This window comes from Triturus cristatus, chromosome 1_1 (genome assembly GCF_964204655.1).
Source record: "Triturus cristatus chromosome 1_1, aTriCri1.1, whole genome shotgun sequence".
In the NCBI taxonomy this organism is placed as follows: Eukaryota; Metazoa; Chordata; class Amphibia; order Caudata; family Salamandridae; genus Triturus; species Triturus cristatus.
In genome coordinates, this window is record NC_140579.1 from 470,592,833 (window position 1) to 470,614,092 (window position 21,260).

Sequence of the window (21,260 nt, forward strand, 5' to 3'; positions counted from 1 at the left end):
TTACGGAAGCGAATACACCTAAGAGTCGAGACACATTGATGCAAAGAATGATGTAAAGTCATTTGATAGCATCCTTTTATTCTTGTTCTGCTGAATCCTGTCAGCTCACAACATGTATTTAGTTATCCATGGAAAATATCTCCCCAAATAGAACATAACTAGTCTCATCTCCCCGTCCCTTTTCACTTTATGATCCGTAGCAACAGATTGAATAGTGGTGCCAACCAGTGTGACTGGAAGGGGCAAGCAACCACAAACACAAGAGGCATTCCACTTTCTCAAGACCATCTTTAATACCAGTTATACCGAATACCTCAACAAACGCCTCTCGTTCTACGCCCGACTCGCCAACTCCGCTCAGCCAGCCTCGCCCTCGCCACCGTACCACGCACCAGAAGAACAACAACAGGCAGCAGATCTTTCTCCTACCTCGCCGCCAAGACCTGGAACTCCCTCCCCACCCACCTTCGACTGACCCAAGACCTTCTCACCTTCAGGAGACACCTCAAGACCTGGCTGTTCGAGCAGTAGCAGCACCCCCCACACCCTCAGCGCCTTGAAACCCTCACGGGTGAGTAGTGCGCTCTATAAATGTACTGATTGATTGATTGAGTTATGATTATGGTTAGAAGCGTATGAGAAAATGACTAGAAAAATAATTTAAAAAATACCAAACCAGAAGAACGGATGATACAAGCAGCATTACAAATACGATAGTACAACAAGTAGACGCAGATTAATCGTACGGTCATTAGTTAGTCATATAGTTGGTCACATGCCAAGTGATGGACATCTTGATCCCTTGGATCTAAATGGAATGACCAACGAAGACCAGAATCGCATTGGGCGCTAGCTTTTGTGCGAGCCAATCCTGCACCCTGGGAAACACCCCACCCCCATACACACATACACATAAAAAGAATTTAATAAAGCTCAACATTTTTTTTACATTTGATATTGTTTCCAGTGTATGTTAATAAAGGTGATTTCTTTTACGTGAGCCTATGAGCTGTAGCCTGCCATCCCACTTTGAAAGTGAATTATCAGGACTTGTAAAGAGGAACTCAGAAAGACATATGTGAATACCATATTGCCATAAAAAGTATTTTGGGATGCAAGTGCTCTGTACATTTGGCAGTACATGAAATGGTTCTTGTTTCTTCGCTTACACAGTCCAAAAATGTGACTTTCTTCTGTGGATGAAGAAAATGACTACCACAGGACACCAAGATATGATCAAGTCAAGAGCGTCTTTTGCACACTTGCGGCAGATTTCCTGTTCTTTATGCATAGCAATTAGCTGAGTTCTGCTGCTGCAGTCCTGAGCCTGATGAACAGGTGCTCCTGTGGGGCTGCAACGTCTTGGCACTAAGAAGCCACTCCAAAGGGGTCAGCAGGCAATTTCCTCCCGTGCCCCCAATGCAGTCTGGAGTGGCACATTCACAGTGTGGCTAATTTGCTTCAGAATGGTTTGGTATGGTTTCGCAGGTATTCTGGGGAGAGAAAGAGAACATCAGTGTTAACTCTGCGGATTCACAGGCAGGCTGAGCATTGAGTTTTACTTGTATCTTTGCAAGGATCCACATTCAAGTAATAATTAATGCAGAATATGTTGTTTTATGGGAAAGTATCATTTAATAGACTTCATTGTGCCTCACTTAGAAAATAAAAATGCAAACATTGTCATTCGGACGACTGGCACACACCAAGCAACTGGACATAGAGCTTTGTGGAGACTTTTGTGAAAATAATGCTTCTATAGTAGTATGGGCGTGGGGCCATTTAATTCGCGAGCAATTCGTTTAGTGGAGGTTTTTAAGAAGAGCCTTATTGGATATTTTAAGAAATATTTCCACAACTGAACTAATAATATCGTGAGGTTAATGTGCTTGACCAAGGGCCTGGTGCCTATTATTATTTTTTAAAACATGTCAAACCCTCGAGAACACTCTTTGTCATATGTTAACCCCTTTTAACCTGGTGTGTTGTTTAATAGTCGGCAGTCTGTATAGCACATTTCAAGTGCAAGCTTACTTAGAGTATATATATGTGAAGGCCTATAGAGGGGTTATGTCTAAGCAGATGCAAAAGATTCACATGAAGAGTTGCATCAGAGAAAATTTGTAGTAACCACCACATTTTCTAGCAAGCTATCAGACAGCCCGTATGCCACGAAATGTGTCTCTAGATCAAATCGCATAGTCATTGTGTCCTTGTGTGATGTAACTGGTGCTCATGTAAAATGCTTCAATTGCTATGAGTCGAGTTCACTCTACACGAGACTGCAAAATAAATAAATAAATAGAGCGATATAATGGTCGAAATTCTGTCTGATCAATTGTGGAACAGGTCTAAAGCTCAGCACTGTAACTATTTTTATGGTAAGTCAAACCATATGTATTAATATTACTATTCGCAGGGCTGGATCAGGAGAATCGTGTTATTGCTGAGTAAGTTCAATAAATGTTACACTGGCCAATGCTCATGGTGGAAGAGGTGTGAATGGGTGATTTATGATGCAGAGAAGCCTCTAAAGATCAATGAGTGCACATCTTAATCTGGAAAACATGCTTATAACTGGATGAAAAGCGGTGGAGTCTACAATCCTAAAACCACAGTTGAGCAGATTTTCACATCTGTGGTGACAGAGGTCACTACTCAGTGCTCCCGGAGTCCATATATTACAGAAAAAACAAATCGGTTCAGGCACTATAGGAGAATGCTGATCTCCCCTGTGCTTTCAAACGACAGGTAATGCGTTATTACTTACAGGTAATCATCATTACTCCTGGTCCCGTTGTCCTTGACCCAATCTGTACTATTGGAGATAACCTTCTCCTTGACAGAAAAAAGAACGGAGGGATGCTGGTCCCCCTGACCCCACCTCCTCCCACTGAAAGTATTTAAACAGCGCTTACCCAGCAGTCTGCCTGAACTACCAAGTCAACAACAGGAAGGCCGGCCATCTGGGAGGGAGGGAGGGAGGGGCATAAGAAATGCAACGAGGACAACGGGACCGGGAGTAATAAAGATTACCGGTAAGTAATAGGGCATTACCCCCAGGTCCCTTCAGTCCTTGTCCCATTCTGTACTAATGGAGCATAAAAAGACAGCAAAAAGGCCTTCCAAACCCCCAAGAACACCCAGGACACCGCACCAAAAAGCAGCATAGGGGAACAGCCATTACAACGCGGTTTTTACCACGCGTAGCTTTTACATCGCATGCGTTACAACGCATGCGATGTTACAACGCAATGCCATTACAACGCAAGTCTTTACATCGACTTGCGCTAGATGGTGTGCTAACATTACAAATAGTGTAGTTTACTATCCCAACACCTTCGTGGGATAGTTACGTGGACTGGAGTTGGAATAGTAAATTACACTTTTCTAATATTAGCACGCCATCTAGTGCAAGTCGATGTAAAGACTTGCGTTGTAATGGCATAGCGTTGTAACATCGCATGCGTTGTAACGCATGCGATGTAACTGCACGCGTTGTAATGACACGCGTTGTAATGTCATACATCCAGCAGCATACCAAGCAAAGCAAACAGGAAAACCACAGAAAAAACTAAGTCAGGAGCACAAAACCTGCAACGTCCCCAACCAAGCGACAGGGCCGAACCCCCCAAAACACGCAGGACACAACCAAGAAAAACAAAAAAGCAGCCAATCCATGGAACCAGCACCCAGAGGGCAGCTAACCCACACCGGGAATATGCCTGAACCAACAACAGATGAGGAGCACCGACAAGGAAGCACCATGACCCCCCATCAGAAGGACAGCAGACAGCCACTCGTCTAACCACCTTTTATATTCGCTCTTTTTCCCCAATAAGGCCCGCAACATCCTGTTTGTGTTTTAGCCCTCGACCTCAGCTAATTCACGGCCACATACATGCGACCTCACTTTCTCTCTTATTCCATCACCCAGCTGCTTCTTTCATATACCGCCCTCTGCCTATACTAGGCCACTTAGTGCACGCATCATGCATCTCCAGTTAGGTCGAATACACAACCCCTTTCTGTCTTTCTTTATTTTAAAAAAACTTGGTGACGCTATGTCCTAGCTGTTCCTCTCTTTCCGCTTACACCCTACTCTTTTCCTTTTTCCTAATTTCACAGACTGTAGACCTGATCAAGCACTTAATAAGACATAACCTGGTAAGTAGAACCTAATTTACACTTTGACATTGTGACATTGTGATCCAATAGTGGTTTCATGTTTCTTTCTATTCGTGTCATTATACATTGTACCATTTGGTCATATGCTGATTAACCATTATTAAGGAGAGACTCTGCCATATGAACATTCCTATGTCCACTTTGGACTACTAACTGTATGTGGATGATACAGCCTATATGAACAATCTTTTGAAGACCAACTGTATGAGTACAACAGTGCATACATGTCGGCAATGCTATTTCGGAATTACCATAGACATGTACAATTATTTCTACAACGTTCTGTATGAATGGCATGTATCGCTAATGATGAATTTTCACAGTCACTTTGATGTGTATTCTTTTACCTTTAAAAATATTAATCTTTATTTTCCCTTTTTCCTTTAATCCCTCTCTTACAAACTCACTATTATCACAGGTGTTTTTTTTTCCTGTACTATTTTCGAATTGGCATTCTCCCTTACACTGGTACACATCGTCTACTTATTTTAACACCATCCCCTACCCTAATAATTGACCCTCTGGTCCCCTCTCACTCATTTTTCCCTTTTTCTAAGTATAATTACATCTATAACCAGCCTTGAAATAGCCCTGGCCTACTGGCTTCTTTGGGCAAAACAAGTGTCGGCTGTTCCACACTTTTCATTTGTTTTAGAATAAAGAAGAAAAGACCACTACAATAGAGTACTTCACTTCTTGTACCTACCGCACTGAATACAGAATCTGGGATTACCCTACAAACCAATATAAGTTTGAGGGCACAGACCTATCAAACACGTGAAAACCATACCAGGGGAAGGTAGGTGCGGAAGAAAGGGCAAAGAGGCCAGTTTGGCCCCCAGTTACACCAGGCACAGAACCACTGACCACCAAGGGACTGAAAGACCCACACCCTAGAAAGGCGCAAAGCGACCAGAGAAAGGAAAGCCAGACAAAGGCCATAGGCAGACACCTAAATGTGACTACTAAGGCACCAAGTCCCCAACGTGCCAAGCTTGACACCACCCGAAGGCAACGACCCTACACAATTAGGAATCCCCCAACCAGGAGACGAGGGCAGCGAAGTCACCGCCAACCCTACCCGCACAGGCCAACAAGGGGCCAAACAAAGGAATAGCCAGGCCAGGCCAGACAGAGGCAAAGCCGTGGCACCACCACCAGAATGAAAGAAACGTGGCGACACCACAACCCAAGGAGGAACGAGCCAGGACAGCCCACATGTGCACATCTCACAGAGGGGGCAGGGACCGGAAGAGGGACAGGGCATAAACCGGACCCAAGCAGACATAGCAACAGCAGGGCCACCAAAAACCCAGAGAGACCAGGGACTGGAGACACCGGAGGCACTAAACTAGTCCCCGAACCACAACGCACCTGCCAGAAAAAAAAACAACAGGAAGGCGTGCAGGAACCCCAAAGGACCAATCCCAAACGGCAAGACCAAGCACCAAACGGAAAATTAAAGGACCAGGAAAACACTGCACGGACCCCAAAAATTAGGCCAATGGCAATCAGGTGCTCCCATGGCACACCAAGCACAGCCCACATGTGGCCGCCGTCCCGGGGCCTTGAAAAAACCAGGGCAGAGAAGAGGCGCAACCAGGAGAAGGGGAGCAACAGGACCCCCAAGCTGGAACAAAACCAGGAAAAGCTGCAACGTGACACCCCCAGGGCAGGCAGACTCCAGACCACACGGGCCGCCACCCCTACGCCCTCACCAGCCAGCCAGAAGCAACAGAAGAGAAACAGAGAAGCTGCGGAGGCAGATGCAAACGATAACTCCTAACACCCAGCCCCAACCAGCGGCAAAGGACCCAGCAGCAGGCAGGCCGAGGAAACCCATAAACGGCCAAGGCACCTGGAAAGGAACAAAAGAGAGGAGAAGAAACCAAAACAAGGGACTCAACCCCCATGACCAGTCAGCACAAGCACACCCCACAACCCCTGCTCAGACCAACAGGCAAACACTGGCAACCAGGCACCTGAGGGGCACCACCAGCACAGTCCCTGGACCACCAGCCACATAAGGACAGCCACACACGGCCAATGAGAAGCACCAGAAGCACAGCGCACCAGGGAGCCACAGCACCATGGCCACACCAGGCCAGAGAGAGGGCTCAACACCAAGACCCCACCGGCGAGAATGGAACCCCAAGGGCCTAACGCAGCCCGCAAGAAATGACTCAGACACACAGAAGAGCAAAGAAAGGAAGTAAGAAACCCGCCAAGCGGGACTCACCCCCGGGAGAGGCAGACTCCACAGAACATCAACTACCCCACCAGGCACAGACCATCAAACCAGCACCAAGTAATAGCCAATCTGGAAAACAACCCCTGAAAGAGAGACAGGCACCAAGCAACAGGGTGGCGGGGCTTAAAAGTCCAATGCCAGAGAGAACCAGGACTGGTAAAAAGTGCTACATGGTATTCACTCCCATGGCAAGCAGACACCACAACTTACCACATGCCCCCCACCAGCCCGCCCAGGAATGCGCCACCAGCCCCAGCACCTGGGCAGCAGACAAACAACCACACACTCAGAGCAGAGGCTCGGTAAAGGGCATCACAAACGTTCACCCAAAAGGACACACAAGGCAACAACCAAGGAAAGAAAGCAAGGCGCAACTCAACGTAACGGAGGAAAGAGTGCACAGTACCCCAAACAAAAAGCAACATCCATGCCTCCAGGGAAGCCCAGCAGGCCAGGGGGTACCTGAAACCAATGGCCGCCCAGGACAGCACAGCAGACAGACAGGGAAGAAGCAAACCCAGCACCATGTCCCATTCCTATCAAAGACAGAAAAAAAGAACAGGCTGGGTAAGCGCGGTTTAAGTATTTCCAGTGGGAAGGGGTGGTGTTAGGGGTCCCAACATTCCTCCGTTCTTTTTAAATCGAGCATTTGAGACCTCTTGTATATACTTTAGTATATACTTAGATGTGTATGTACTTTGTGGGCTCTGGAGAGCAGCCCTAGGACTTGTCTGCTTCCGCTTAGGGACTGTTTTTTCTGTTCAACTGCCTCCATTTAACTGTCGTGATAGAAAACGACCAGCAGAGGTCAGTAAAATACCAGAATTGCTTTCTGCTTGTTCACTGCCTCCATTTAACTTTCTCGATAGAAAACGACCAGTAGAGGTCTGTAAAATACTAGAATTGCTTTCTGCTGAGGGACTTTATTTTTTTTTATTTTTCTGGCAACTGCCTCTATTTAACTTTCTTGATAGAAAACGACCAGCAGAGGACAGTAAATTACCTGAATTACTTTAGCACTCTCTAGATTCCAGTCCATACAAATTGTCTTCCATGAGCACCCGTAGACAATAAAAAAAAATCTAATCTTTTATTTTCCATGATGTGACCACCGAAGGCCCTGATTTTATATTAACAAAAGAGCATTGGACTATATAATTTCCCGCTTAACGGCAATATTTTTCTCCATGTGTTCCCTTATCTGGCGTGTCACGCAGTTTGGTGCTTACTTTCCCTCCATGTTGAAGAACAGTAGATGTTTCAGCACCCAGGCTAATGTGCTGCATAGCTAAATAATAAGGTCCCAAAGGCGAGACCGATTGCATTGCAAATGCTAGTTTTTTTCTGCCATGGAGATGGTCATCTCCATTAGTACGGAATGGGACAAGGACTGAAGGGACCTGGGGGTAATGTGTATGATATGTGAATGATGGAAAGGAGCACTTTGATCTAAATATATGATGTAGACTACTGGAAGCCTTTGTCTGAAAGAATTATACATTTTTAAACTTTTATCAAATACCATTGAGTTTTTAATGGGTGTATGTGGATGATCACAGCTATTTGCGAAGTGCCATACTTTGAGTAACTTATAGTTATTTTCCCCGCCAGGATGTGACAAAAAAGAAGATAGTAATAGTCCTGGTAATAGAAATCACATTATTTACTTATTGTGAAGTGTTGTAGATTAAATCGGGATTCTTTACATTGGTCTCACAAAAATGCTCTTTCGGGCATGCATCTTGATGAACAAAGAAAAATAAATCTCCTTCTGTGGATTTCGGTCAGAGATGTGCTGCAGTATGTAGGAAAAGATAGAGGTATATAAGAAAAACAAAGTCATTTTGAAGCATGACTGTTTATGTTTTGTAACAATATGACAGAACGGCTGCTGAGAACTCCAGGAAGGTTTAGACATTAATTGCAACTGAATGTGCTCAGTATGGGATTGAAACTTTGTTCTTTTTCTTTTAGAATGACTGAGCACCTCCGCTCTAATAGAGCAGCTGCCCCTGTACGCGTCTTAATTCCTCTGCCCTCCTGTGCTGCAGGGATACCTGGAGAAGGTTTTCTTCACGTTGGCCTGGGCGGTAGCATCTGCGGCTGTGGACGCTGCTACTGCCCGCGGGGTCCTGGTGCCAGCGGACTGGTTCCTGCAGCTGAACTCCTGAAGCCTGGTTCCTGCGACCTCGCCTTCTCCTGCAGATCGGCTCCTGCAGACAGCCGGGGCCCCGGGGATTCAGAGCCCAGAGTCCAACATTTACAGAGGTGAAGGCACTGCTGGCACATGACCTGAAGCCTTCGACTCCGCTCTACGTTCCCTGACAGCGGTCCTGTCTTTCTTTCAATGCTCCAGTTCCAGACATCAGCTCGGATCCGGAAAAGCCTCCAGCTGAGACTAACGTAGGTCGGGTCAGAAGCGCGTCCTCTCAGTAACATTCTGCTTCCTTTGCTGACTCCAAGAAAAGACGAAAAGGAAGAGAATTACGGTAAAAGCAATCTTTTTTTTAAATTACAATGACAACTATGGAACTGCTGTGAATAACGTCTCCGTTTGACTCAAGAAAACTTTATTGGCAAACAGTCTAGTAAACGGACAAAGCATTGTGAAATATAATTGAGAAGGGTTGGCAAGGCACTACAGGATTGCTTCGGGCAGCACTTAAAGACATTATTTAAGACTGTTATCTCCCTGTTCATGTTTAGTTGAATATTGTATCTGTTCCCTTGCGCATACATTACCAGAAGAAGAACAAAGATTAAGAATGCAGTGCTGTGTTATGTAGGGGAGGTATTGTGTCCCTCACCTCTCTGCCTTTGCTCCCAGTTCCAGGACCTGGTTCCAGCTCTGGCCTTACAACAGCTGGCACTGGCATCATAACTGTAATAGCTTAAATCACAGCCAATCCGACTCAACCATCTAACATCTATCTTGCCTGCTTCCAATACTCTTCCAGCAAAGCGAGAGGTGTTACAAGTTCCTGGGGTCCTGTCCTGCTGCACCTGGGCTGCCTACGCTGTGTGTCCCCCTGCCGCTGCCCTGACATCGCCGGCTGCAGTGCGGAGACCACAGGTCCCAGGGTGCTGAGCGGCACTGGGGCACTTCCGCCCGACATCGCGCCCGGAGGCGCAGAAAAACGCGAGGCTACCTCCGCGTCGCGGGACGCGCGCGGGCGGCGCCGGGATAAGCCGGGGCAAAGGGCGGGCTGTCTGTGGCCGTCCGGGGCCAAGGGAGGCCGGGCTGGGCCATCCCTCGTGAGTTCTATCACAAGTAAGAAAAGTGTTTGCGATAGTGACTGTGGACATGGACACATATACGACACGCTGCATATTGTAAATAAGTACCTAAATCTAGGTGAGACATTGACTGCTAGGAGGCCACTTGTGCTACTTGTGCTAACATTATGGCAAGTAAGGTTAAAACCCGAGCGGCTAGGGCGAAATGCAATTCCTCGACCTTGCGCAAGTTGCAAACACCAGAAATAGGTATAATTCCATCTCCAGCCTCAAAGCCTACGGCCATTGATCGCATGCTGCAGAAAGCTATTGGGGCTGTATCATGCGAAATTGAGCGAACAGAGAGACGTTTGTCTCTAATCCCTCAGCCGGACTCCCCTACTCTATCACTTGGTCCAGCAAGCGAAGTCATGACTATCTCTCCCTTTTGCTCTCCACAAATCCTGGACTCAGATCTCCCATGTGCGCAGCCGGATACTGGGATAAACACGGGGGTATCAGACTCTAATAACTCACCCAAAGGATTGGGACACGGAAGGTATACCAAAAAAAACGGAAAGTGAGGAAAAGTAGGCCCAGTATTCCCCTAAATGAAATAAGTAGTAGAGCAAGGGACGAGCAGGCAGACAAGGTGGCCCAGAAATCAGTTCCACCTCTATGGGCGACGCAGATTGTGTTAGACTTACAAAACTACCTGGAATCATTTATTGTAACCCAAATAAAACCTCTGGCTAGTAGGCTGGACAAAATCCTAAATGAGATAAAAAATAGAAGTAGGATTTTGGGAAATACAGGGGTACAGCATACTTGTTTATTAACGCATGATACCAACATAGGCCCACAACCGGCTATTCAACCGATGGGGCAGAATGTCGGTCAATCTCAAGGGAGTTTGGCCCCGGAAGTAATGATCCACTCGGCACAACAGGATAGAGCCCTCACTTTAAATACTAGGGCACCACAGAATGATCAGGGCCCACCCGAGCAAATGCCACCAGTACCACAAATTACAAAACAGCATCGAATAGAAAGGGCGCAATCACCAAAGCAGCTCAATGTGGATGTCCCTTCGACGCCACCCAAGGCCCTGCCGACAATTAATCTCCCACCGGAAGCCTCCCCTTATGTTATAGTGCTTGCAGGAGCACCAGAATTAAGGGGCGATCAGAACGAGACACATGTAGACTTACACAATAAGGTCACACATTGGCTTCATATCAATAAACCTTTGACTAGTAATGATAACGCTAGTGGGGAAATACTACATGTCAGAAGGGTAGACTGGGTGGGCATTAGACGCAAGGACATTGCGGGTAACTGTATTATAGTTAACTTTAGGGACAAAAGAATCGTGGAACACATTATGTCGTATGGGTCAGTTAATCACTCTAGTGGCATACAATCATTGCCACTGGGCTATTTTTATCCCAGGCACGTAGCACCTTATGAAACCTCATCAGTGGGGAGATACATGGAGAGACCCAATAATTACAGGGCCCAGGGGCATGTTGGCGACGGCCCTAGAGCAAGGAACCCTGGACCCTTAAGCTGGCGAAATAGGTTTAGCCCCCTGACATCGCTTGAGGAGAATGATTGACTCAATAGCTCCTTACCCACAGCAGATCCCTGGCATAGACGGAAAAAGAGGAATATGATCCCTGAGGAATCACAAGAGGCAGCAATAGAGATAATACAAACAAACACCTTATTAACCCCCCGGCAACGGGAGAAGGCTGAAATCCCGTGTAATTGTAGGGGGGAGAGCCTCGGTAAATCTTCAATACAGCTAACCGCACCAGGGGGGGGAGATACCTTAGCTTTGAGTAAGACAAGGGAAAAGAGCAGCGAGCACACACCACGGGGCAGTGGAATAGCACTAGGAATAACGACGGGATTGTCAAATATATCACCTAACCTGGCAGGCATAGCTGGCACACACAAAATTTCGGGAGGGATACAACTCATCTCTTGGAATATAGCCGGTTTGGCAAATAAATTCAATAACTGTGAGTGGAGGCAGTACATAAATCAGTTTCAGATAATTAGCCTCCAGGAGACTTGGGTGGTTGACAACAGTCTCTTTCAAATGCCTGGGTACAAATGCTTTTTTGTCCAAGCCCAAAAATCAAGATCAGGCAGAGCTAGGGGTGGCCTGTCCATATATGTGGACCTAAATCTACAGGGATTATGGACAGGTACGAACTGGTCCTCGCAGAACCTTCAGGCCATATGGTTCAAGGGTAAAGGGCTAAAGTTGATCCTGTTTAATGCCTATAATAATGGGCCCCCAGGGGATAACAATTCATTCCCCCTGGAATTGGATCATAGGTTGATCCAAGAGATGGAAGCAAGCAAGGGGGCACCAGCCCCTGCTATTCTAGTTATGGGCGATTTTAACTGCCACCTTTGCCCGGCTTTACTTCCCACTGATGCCGACTGGTCCCATTGCCCAGTTAAAAATGGACCCCACTTTTGCCACACTCAGGAAGGCTTGGCTTTCACCAAGGTTTTAGATACTCATGATTTGGTGCACACCATGAATATGATGGCTTTGGACAAAGATGGGCTGCTCCCCCCCACCTTTAAGGGTCGAGGCTGTTCGTCATTCATTGACTACATTGTTTTATCTAGCCCCCTAAAACATAGGGTCATAGCCGCAGGGATTGAATGGAGTCCTTTTAGTGACCACAATCCTGTGGTACTGGAGCTTTTTTTTCAGCCCCAGTCTGGCAGGGAACAGTCGGGTGGCATCCATCAGAGAGCAACAGACCAGGGGAGGCGGCTTAGGTGGTCAAAGATAGATGGGGAACATTTCTATAAATCCCTTATGGACAGAGGGAAAACCTTCATTGATGACTGTCTTGATCCTACAGTGGAGGGGTCATTGTTAATTGAAGCATTTTGGCAGATAACTAACCTGGTGGATGGGCTTTTAAAAACTAGTGCCCCAATAAGGAGAACTGATTGCCCAAGATGGTTCGATGGGGACTGTTCCCGCGCCTTAAGGGACCTTAAAGGTAGTCTTAAGGAAAGGCCAAGGGATAAACAAAAAGTAGCTCAGTGTAGACTGAGGTACAAGAAAGAGATTAAGAGAAGGAAGGCAATTTTACAGGGCGACGCATGGGCTGACTTAAGAGAGGCCGCAGAAAGGAGAGATATCACTGAGTTCTGGAGAATAATCAATAAACCCTGTTTCCAGGATAAGAATGCACCAGTGATTGGGACAAATATTCTCCCGGACCAGTGGCTTACACACTTTAAAGGACTGTACAATTATGGCACAGCACCCAGTTTAGAGGAGGGAGGGACAACTAAGCTGGGGCAGGACGTTTATTTCACTCTAAAAGAAATCACAGTGGGAACCGAGGGTCTGACAAAAAACAAGGCCCCTGGTCCTGATGGGACACCTCCAGATTTGTTCCTGAGCAATATTGAGCTATGGGCCCCAATACTTACGAGAGTGATAAATGACGCCATTAGGCTGGGCCTTCCCCGAACTTGGTCAATGGCCATAATCGTCCCGATTTTTAAAAAGGGGAACAGGGACAGCCCGCAATGCTACCGCCCAATCTCACTTATTGATGTGTCAGCCAAAATATTGGGCCGGGTAATTTTGAACCGCCTGACTGAGTGGACCGAGGAGAATAATATTATCCCGGACACGCAGTACGGCTTTAGAACAGGGAGATCCACAAGCGATCAATGTTTGAACCTGTATATGCTGGTAGCGAAATATACCAAAGCCAGCAATGAAGCCATTTATCTGGGGTTCATGGACTTGGCAGCCGCTTTTGATCATGTAAATCGGGACAAACTGTGGTCTATGATGACACATTTGGGGATTGACTTGGGATTGATTAACATCTTGAGGGAATTACACAGGGATACCTCAGCAAGAGTACGCTACAACATGGAGGGAGGGCTGACGGAATCCTTCCCATGTACTAGCGGGGTGAGGCAAGGTTGTATTTTGGCCCCCTTTTTATTCTCACTCTATATTAACAACTACCCGACCAATTTAAAAACTGATTGTCCATGCGTAGGATCGCGTCCTATCCCAGTTCTTCTTTACGCTGATGACGCGGTCCTACTTGCACGTACCCCTAAGAGCTTACAGCTGCTAATAGATGGTTTTGTAAAATTCATGGCAAACTTAGACTTATCAGTGAACTTGGGCAAGTCATATGTGATGCTGGCTGGTAATAAACCCTGTAATAATTTTTCTTATAAAATAGGTAGCTATACATTAGAAAGAGTTCAGGCCTTTTCGTATTTGGGCCTATTGTTCGATGGCTCCTTGCAATTTAAACCCCTGGTTGAGGAACGCTGTTGCAAGTTGATATCCTCCAACGGTGCTATCGCAGGTTATGGGCGTAGAGTGGGCCGATGGTCCCCCGAGCAAAGTATTAATCTTTATGGAGCGATTTGCTGCTCCAAGGCCATCTATGGCGCAGAAGTGTGGGGATTTGTAAACATTCAGCAGTTACAGAGGGAGGAAAATAAAATTCTACGCTCAATTTTGAAGATTCCTCAGAGCACCCCTGCTGTAATAGCCCACAGAGAACTAGGGAGGCCATATTTGGAAGATTTGGTCAAACTCAGACCCATTCTGGCATGGATGAGATCCTGGCTTAATCCTGAGGCGACCTTAAACAGACAAATTATAAATGACTGCCTGGGAAGGGATAGAAGCTTGAGTATACCATGGTTGAAATATGTACTGACCAGTCTGGAAAACCTTGGCCGCAAGGATCTCTTTTTAAATCCAACGAGAATTGTGTCACAAGATAAGTTGATTATAAAGAGATTATTCTTGGCCCAGAGATGTAAAAGCAGAGGCTGAAGGGATTAAAAGCACCGTGAACGCCCATAGCCTGGTAAAAAATAGTGAAGGGATGGAGCCGTATTTGTATCTCATGCATAACGCTCAGGATAGATTTTAATGGTGCGTTTTAGGCTCAATCTTTTATCTCATTTACTGGCTGATCCACCAGGTTTTACTTCATCGATTGAGCAGAAGGGTGCCTGCGACAATAGGTCTCCGCAGGACACCCTTCATTTTGTACTTTTGTGTCCTTTTTATTCAATGCCTAGGCGCAGATTCCTAGTAAGAATCCTAAAGCAAGCGAAATTTGCACACGCTAAAGATGCATTAACTTTTTTGCAAAAAGCGGCCGACCCCTTGACACTTTGTAGTATCATGAATTTTATCAGAGTTGCGGTATGACTAAGGTCGACTAGAGAACCAACTTGATTGTGTTTTAAAAAAAAATGAAATGCGTTGTTTAGTTCTCTTTCTACTAAATGTATAATTGCAGTCAGGTTTCTGGATAATGATTTAATTGTATTTTTAACTGTCTGTATATGTGTGCTTTTATGATGTTTTTTAATCATCGAATAAAGAAATACTGAATTCCTGACTGAGAGAACTCTGTCTGGATCCTTCTTAAACTGTGCGTAAAGATATTTAATTTAGTCAAAAATTGGAAGCACAGTTGACTTTATTTATCACACATTTTATTTTTCTGCAGGCGTGTGTTTAATTGTGTGTGTTTAATGTTAAATCATGTTGTTGCTATGATTATTACATAGAGTGTAGTGTGTTTGTAGCAAAAAGGGTAATGATAATTAATCTTCAATGCCGTCTGCACCTTCAGAGCGGACAGGGGAGGGGATACACATTATTTCATAGTGTAACCAAAAATCTCAAACTCTCTGAAGGTAAAAACACCTTTTCCCCCCATTTTAATATGCACACGGCAAAAACAGTAGTATACTCATTTAAAAATAACACCTCTGTGACTCGGGACATTCATTTTCCACGGCTTGGTTTATCCCACACTCAGCCTTCTTAGGAAAGTGTCTGTCCTGCCCTTGCATGTGCGCACCGCATGTAGGAGCCTTTTAAGGAGACTGAGTGCTGAGTAATCTAGCCACTCTAGCGAAAGAGAGTCATAGGGCTCATCACTTTCAATATGTTCTCAATTCAAAAACTAAGAACGTTTCAAACAGTGATCAAACATAAAATCAAAAGAAGGTCTAGCAATAAGTTATATAATATTGTTTAAAAATTGCTTTTCCCAATGTAACAAATAGAATTCCTCAAAACAGCCCCTACAAATATTTTATCCTAACAAAGGATGGATACAGTCTGTAATAGACTAATGCACAACATAATCAATCTTCTGCAACACTTGCCCACAACTGAAATTAGTAATCACTTCTTAAAATATTAATCAAATATTCTGTATATTTTACTAACTGCAAACACTCTTCTACACCACCTCCAGGTTGTCGCATAGGTGTCCATTTAATTTATGCGATGTAATTACTAATTACATAACAGATATATAAAAAAGTAAGCAAACATCTATTCTCAAAACTCCTACCATTGTCTACATATTGAATGCCTGAAACTCTTTTTTCATCTGCTCAATTTAACATCTATATATGAATAAATGTGGCCCAAAGATAGGAGTCTGATGACCTGCCTTGATCATTTACTTTGAAAACCACCTTTTTCATTCGTTTCCTAGGCAACAGCTTCAGTCAACTTGACAAGGTCTACACAACCCAGTGACTTCCTGTCTTGGATTAAAAAGAACATCTTTTTCTTAAGTGCTGTAAATGCTTAAAGAGACCTTCATGTGCAACTGAGTGACATCTGTGTAAACATTGTTATGGGATAAAGTCCCCAAGGGAAAATAAAATACCAAATGATATGCTAATGTTAGTTATGTTATGACATCACAGAAATTAAATTCAACATCTGTGATGTACCTAGGCCTAGCAAAATGAACAGCTTCCTCACTGTAACACTTTGTGCAAGTGTGATAAAGCTAATATATATGTACATGCCTTATCTTGCCTGACTGTGAGGATGTATTTGTTTTCTTTCAGCATAAAGCAATTTACCATCTTATATACATCTAATATACAATTGCTATATGTTGAGACCTTTTGCTAGCTTTCGACCAAACTACATATTACTTTCCAGATTTGTAACATACTTGCTTTCACTATAAAACGTATTTTTGATGGATTATTAACTCTAAAAATTGCCTACCGAAGTGCCAGCAGGAGGTTAACTGAGATTGGGGTGAACATTGCACGAGTATTCATGCATTTACGGTCAAACTACCTTCAGTTACTTTTAATAAGAATTCACATAAAATCTTGGCTTAAATGGATTTACTACTGTGGTTGACTGCACGAAGAGTGGAGAGAGATCTGATTTAGCAAATTACACTTAAGGGTGTTAAGGTGTGATACGCCTTGTTGATTTTGGAAGGTCCACAAACTCAGACATTGGTGCGCATTCCCAAACTCTTTTCTGAATCATCCTAGAAATAGTCAGAAGTTAACTCCAGCCACAAGCTAGAGTAAATATTCCCTTCTAGATTGGAAGGGGACGGAGCGCTGCCAGCTTTGGTGGGTATGGAGGAGGAAGGCTTACTCCATGGGAAAGAATGCTTTCCTAGTAGAGGAAAAAAGGAGAAATATGTGCAATGGGCTTCATCCATCTGTGTTCAGTTGTATACACTAAGTAGATTTCCGCACAGGGTTTATAGGAGCCTGCGGAATTAGTCATATGACACCTGGAAAGCTGAGCCTAGACGTACTACTGAGAAAGTAAAAAAAAAACCATAAAAGCACTCTTAACCAGAGACGAAAATCTCTGTATGTATTTACTGGCTCTGAATAATACAGTCTAGCAATGGTTGAGCTAATTATAGCACGGTTGCTATTAAAGGCACAAGTCCAAATTAACCAGTTGAAGATTAGAACAAAACAATAAGAACACCTCTTTCTTTCTATATGATTGAGGACAGGTTTCTTGAATAAAATTACTACATTCCTAGGAACTAAACAGAGATAGTTGGGATTTTTTACCTGCCTGAAACACACTCTCAAAATTCGCCGGAATAGCTGATAAGAGTATATATATACTACCTGCAATCATTTACCTCTTTACTTAAGGAGCAAGCATGCAATCAATCAATTGATCAGTACTTATTAAGCGTGACTGCTCACCCGTGAGGGTCTCAAGGCGCTGTGGGAGGGGGGGCGGGTGGCTGCAGGTTCGACTGGCTGCTGCAGTTCAGTCGAAGAACCAGGTCTTGAGATCCTTCCTGAACTGGGTCAGCGATGAGGATAGCCTGAGGTGGAGAGGCAGGGTGTTCCAGGTTTTGGCCGCAAGGTAGGAAAAGGATCTTCCTCCGGTCCTGGTCTTATGGATCTGAGAGACAGTGACAAGGGCCAGTTGGGCGGAGCTGAGGTGTCTGGTGGTGCGTAGAATGAGAGGTGGTGGTTCAGGTATACTGGTCCGGCATCATGGAGGGCTTTGTAAGCGTGAGTGAGGAGCTTGAAGGTGACTCTTGTTGACTGGGAGCTAGTGGAGTTCTCGTAGGTGTTCGTAGATGTGGCTGCAGATGGGGATGTTGAGGACCACTGGCAGCTGCGTTTTGTACGTTTTGTAGTTTCGTGAGGAGTTTCTGGGTGATGTCTGTATAGAGTGCGTTGCCGTAGTCGAGTCTGCTGTGGATAAGTGCGTGGGTAACCATCTTTCTGGCCTCAGTGGGGATTCATCTGAAGGTTTTTCGAAGCAGGCGAAGAGTGTGGAAGCATGATGAGAAGACAGCGTTGATGAGGAGTCCAGTATGATGCCGAAGTTTCGTAAGTGATATGTGGGTATTGGGGGAGTTCCTAACGCAGCGGGCCAACAGGAGTCTTTCCAAGCAGAGGTGTAGGGCCCCAGGATGAGGACTTTGGTCTTTTACGAATTGAGCTTGAGGCAGCTGTCTCTCATCCAAGTGGCGGCGGCCTTCATCTTGTTTTGGAATTTGTTTCTGGCGATTGTTTGCTCGTTGGCGAGGGAGAGGATCAGCTGGGTGTGGGAGACAAAGTTGTGTCGGGGTTCCTGACTATGGCAGTGAGCGGGGCCATGTAGACGTTGAAGAGGGTTTGGCTCAGGGAAGAGCCCTGGGGACTCCACAGCCGATCGCCGTGGGCTCTGAGAGGAACGGTGGTAATCTGACTCGCTGTGTTCTACAAGTGAGTAGGAAACGGAGCCAGTCCAGGGCTTCGTTGCAGATGTCGGCATCATGTAGTCTTGAGCTTAGGGTGAGGTGGGAGATGGTGTCGAAGGCGGCCGAGAGGTCCAGGAGGATGAGGGCTGCTGTTTCTCCCCGGTCAAGGAGAGAGCAGAAGTTATCGATGGCGGTGAGGAGGGCGGTCTCTGTGCTGTGAATGCTTCGGAGCTGGATTGAGAGTCAAGGAAGTGGATTGCTTCGATGAACTCGGAGAGTTGGGTGTAGATGGCCTTCTCGATGACCTTGGCTGGGAAGGGGAGCAGAGAGATGTATCTAAAATATTTTGAAGTCTGCTGGGTCTGGGAAGGGTTCTTCAGCAGGGGGTGGATCTCGTTGTGTTTCCAGTCATCGGGGATGGGGTCAGTTTCGATGGAGCAGTTGATGGTGCAGCATAGTGTGGGGCAATGGCAGTGACAACGGCAGCTCTGTGGAAAATGTGGTGTGGGCAGGGATCCGAGGGGGCTCCAGAGTTAATGCTTTTCATGGCCTTGAGAGTGTTGTCCGTGGAGAGCAGGGTCCAGTTGAGCAGGATCTGTTGGGGCGGCGTTGTCATGTGTGGTGGTGGCGGGAGTGATGGGTGAGTCTTTGGTGTCAAAGCTGTCATAGATATTGTGGTGGAACTAGGTGTCGATATTGGTGCAGAGGTCTTGGGAGGGTGGGACTTCTGTGGTCTCGCTGTTGGGTATGGCGAACTCCTTGACAATGGCAAAGAGTTCTTTGCTGTTGTGTGCGTTGGCATTTATTTTGTATTGGAGGACCATTTTCTTTGTGGTTTTGAGGAGGATGTGGTGTGCGGTTGCGCCAGCTTTGAAGGCTGTGTGGGCTTCCAGGTTTTCTATGTTTCTCCAATCCTTCTTGTGCTGTTTACAGGTGCGTCTGGACTCGTGGAGGGCAGCACTGAACCAACTGGCTTTCTTGGAGCTTTTCGGGTGCTTTATTGAGGGGTGCCAGCATGTCAGAACAGTTGGAGATCCATTGGTAGAGGATGTGTGCTGAGGCGTTGGCGTCTATGGATGTTGGTGGTGTGGTTGTGCTGAGGGAGGTGGTGAGATGTTCTTTGTTGACCTTGATCCAGTTGTGGCGGGGCAGTGGGTTTGCTGAAGTCAAAATGAACGCAGTGATGGTCCGTCCAGAGGGGTTTGGAGATGTGGATTTAGGTGATGTTTTCGCTGATGGAGAAGATGGGGACGAGCGTATGTCCTGCTGGTGGGTTGAGTCTGATGGCATTGACAATCCCAAAAAATGTCAATAAGTCTGGCTTTAAAAGAATGTGGTGTGGTAATGTAAAGCATTGTAAGTAAATACTATGGGACTAGATATGTATTTGTGTGGGAGCAAAGAACTGTAGAATAGTTAATAGTATTGGTGCCAGTAAAAATGTCAGATGACAGTTGCATTGTCAAGCCAGACCTAAAAATCCACCTAGGTTAATGACTTCCATCCACCCATCAGTGCTGCTGCAAGAGAAAAACGACATAAATTATCTAGTTTTCAAAGACACTTTAATAGCATTCCAATGCCATGTGTGTGTCCTGAAAATCAAAGCTTATACAGTTGGATAAATAAACACTATGATCACAGCTAGTTGAAGGCAAGCATTTTTTTGTGGAAGCTCACAACTTCTGCCCAATCAAAATATGTACTCCTTACCCTTAATATGTGGGTGAAGGCAAAGCCCCTATCTAGTAGTACTAACACAATTGTCTGATGACAGCTGCGCTGTCAAGTCAGACCATAAAAAGAGATCAAGGAGAGAAAATCATTATGTTTGAAAGTTTATATTAATAAGCACATGGGAATTAGGGCCGGATGTATGACCCTTTCATTTAGCGCCTTCCAATTTGCGACACATTGAGAGTCGCAAATTGCGAGGCACTAAATGAAATGTACAACAGTGTTATTACACTGTTTTACCATTCCCAATGGGGTCGCAAAATTCGAGGCTCATGTCTGGAACTGTGTTTTTTCATAAAGCAGTTTTTTTTTTTTTAAATTCAGCCCGTTTTTCTTAAAGGAAAACGGGATGCATTTAAAAAAGAAAAATGAAACTTTTCAGTGTCATTTTTTTAAAGTGCAGGCAGTGGTCTCTGGGACCACTGCCTGCTCTTAAAAAGTATTTTCCCACATACTCACAAAGGGGAAGGGGTCCCCTGGGGACCCCTCCACCTTTGATAGTGGTTTACCACCTACTTCAAGTAGGTAGTAAACTGCAAGCGTTTGACTTGCAATTGGGGAGGGACGCCCTTCCTAATTGCAAGAGTCGCAAATGCTATTTTGCGAGTCAGTGACTCGCAAAATAGCATTTGTACATTCTGTTACCCTTTTTGCGGCCGCAAATGGGAGGATGTCCCGTTTGCGGCCGCAAAAAAGGGTTGTACATCTGGCCCTAAGTTACATAATGCATACTTAGATCTAGGAAACACAGATCTCCTCATGAATGTATAACAATTTTGTTGATTTTGGGAAATTGATATATACAACGCAAAACAGCA

The 21,260-nt window shown here is 45.3% G+C and overlaps 1 pseudogene across 1 annotated transcript in view; it reads right to left on the reverse strand.

The window, feature by feature from the left end:
- Positions 1–205: 205 nt before the first annotated feature.
- The window catches only part of LOC146870435 (acid-sensing ion channel 2-like), a 1,159,191-nt pseudogene continuing 1,138,136 nt past the window's right edge, over positions 206–21,260 (reverse strand). Inside the window, exon 7 of the transcript XR_014978317.1 lies at positions 206–1,493. The product of XR_014978317.1 is annotated as an acid-sensing ion channel 2-like (transcript). The remainder of the gene's footprint in view (positions 1,494–21,260) is intronic.